This window comes from Canis aureus, chromosome X, assembly GCF_053574225.1.
Source record: "Canis aureus isolate CA01 chromosome X, VMU_Caureus_v.1.0, whole genome shotgun sequence".
NCBI classification, from domain to species: domain Eukaryota; kingdom Metazoa; phylum Chordata; class Mammalia; order Carnivora; family Canidae; genus Canis; species Canis aureus.
In genome coordinates, this window is record NC_135649.1 from 79,347,475 (window position 1) to 79,349,745 (window position 2,271).

Sequence of the window (2,271 nt, forward strand, 5' to 3'; positions counted from 1 at the left end):
TCGACCAGTCAAAGGTGACTTCCTCCTCTGGGGTTTGAAGGGCATTGGGTTCGGTTGAAGAAGTCCAAAGGAGAGGTGTAAGGGTCTGCTCAAGCTGTCATCCCAAGTGGAGGTGGTGACAGGAACTTCAGCCATTTTGGCGTATCCGCCATCTTGAGGAGTTTCCCTTCCCGCCTGGCCCCAACAAAAACCTCTTCCCATAATTAAGGCCCTCTAAATAAAGAAGCCCTCAGGGCATCAGGCCCATAGTAAATTACAAGGCTTAGGGCCTCATTATTCCCTAGTTATAGGGGATATTATCCCCCCTCATTATCACTAGTTCCTGTAACACCCCTATTTTACCTGTGAGAAAACCCAATGGCCAAGGATGGAGGCTTGTGCAGCACCTCTGAACAATAAACAATAAATAATACTGTTATCCCTTAGCACACTGTTGTTCCTAAGCTTCACATGCTACTGACATCCATGCCCACTGAAAGCACATTTATCACTGTAACTAATCTATGCGGTACATTTTTAGTACTCCAGATGATAAGGATAGCCAATATCTTTTTGCTTTCACTCAGGAGGAATGGCAATACACCTTGACAGATGAACACTTGTCCCAGGGTTTTACAGAGTCCTTGCTTTTCACAAACCTTAAAAGCTCACATGGATGATATAAAGTTTTCTGCAGGCTCTACCTTGTTATAATACATAGATGATTTGCCTCTCTGCTCCTTTACTCAAACCTCTTCACAGGAGACAGCAAACACCTGTTAACACTTTTGGCCTTGGACCCCACCAGAGCCACCTCTGCCAGCAACATGTTTAAGGTAATTCAGAGGTCTGTGGAGCCAGCCAGTCTGAGTCTGCTCACCTTCAGTCTATGCTTCACCTAAAAAGCACCTCACAAAACTTCCATGAAGGTTGAGGCACCTGGGTGGCTTTGTGGTTGAGCATCTTCCCTTTGGCTCAGGTCTTGATCCCGGGGTCCTAGGATTGAGTCCTGCCTCCGGCTCCCTGCAGGGAGCCTGCTTCCCCCTCTGCCTATGTCTCTGCCTTTCTCTCTGTGTCTCTTATGAATAAATAAATAAAATCTTTTTAAAAACCCAGCTTCTGTGAAGGTTAATGAGCTTTCACTCTACTCCATTCTTGAGGGTCAGTCTAAATATGTAGAGGAACCAAGGACCCGACTTGAAAGCATCTCACATCACCAACATTATTGCAAGCCATATACAAATTAGTGTTAGGAAATATACTCACAAATTAAGCCCAAGATGCAGAGCTTGGTTAGATAGCTATGAATATCTCCAAAATATACTTCCTGGATTTTTTCCAAGACTTGGTGTTATTGGTTTTGCTGGCATTGTTGGACTACATTTGGCTAGAAGTTCAAAAATTAAAAAAAAACTGGTGTATATACCTGGGTTCATGGGATTAACAGCCTCTGTTTATTATCCACAATAAGCCATCGTATTTGTCCAGGTCAGTAGGGAGAAATTATATGACTGGGGTTTACAAGGATACAGAATCGTAGATTTGTGGAAGGAGGACTTTCAAAAGCCAGGAAATGTGAAAAATTCACCTGGAAATTAGTAGAATGCTCCATGCTCTACCCATTATTTTTTTTTAAAGTAAGTACCATGCCCAGTATGGAGCCCAATTCAGGGCTTGAACTCACCACCCTGAGATCAAGACCTGAGCTGGATACCTAACTGACTGAGCCACCCAGGTGCCCCTGCTCTGCCCATTTTTATCAGTTATAGGTAAATATTGGAAGCTCCATGCCGTAAATCAATATTTCTACAGAAAAATGGTACAGAAGTCAGTACTGAATATACCAAGTTGGCTTTATTCTTCAGGAAAAACTATACTAAGCTTCTTTGTTATCTTGGGTGATGCCATACTACAAGTGAGCTAATCAGAAATTCTTTATTTTTTCTTTTACGATTTTATTTACTTATTTGTCAGAGAGAGAAAGAGAGCACATGCATAAGCAGGAGGAGCAGCAGACAGGGGGAGAAGCAGGCTCTCGCCAAGCAGGGAGCGCAACGTGGGACTCATTCCCAGGACCCTGGGATCATGACCCGAACCAAAGGCAGATGCTCAACCAACTGAGCCACCCAAGCATCCCATCAGAAATCCTTTCACCTAGAGATAATGTCCAGCCTTAGAACCCCTCCTTCTCATGTTGCTATTTATGTACATAATTAAAATTCCAAGGTAAAAAAAAAAAGTTTGGCCTTAAGTGGACAAAAAGTCTCCAAAGAAAAATTAGTTTGTTCAAGC

General features: G+C 43.0%; 1 pseudogene; it reads left to right on the forward strand.

The window, feature by feature from the left end:
- Positions 1 to 455: 455 nt before the first annotated feature.
- Positions 456 to 1,578, forward strand: LOC144308910 (MICOS complex subunit MIC26 pseudogene; annotated as a pseudogene).
- The last annotated feature ends 693 nt before the right edge of the window (positions 1,579 to 2,271 follow it).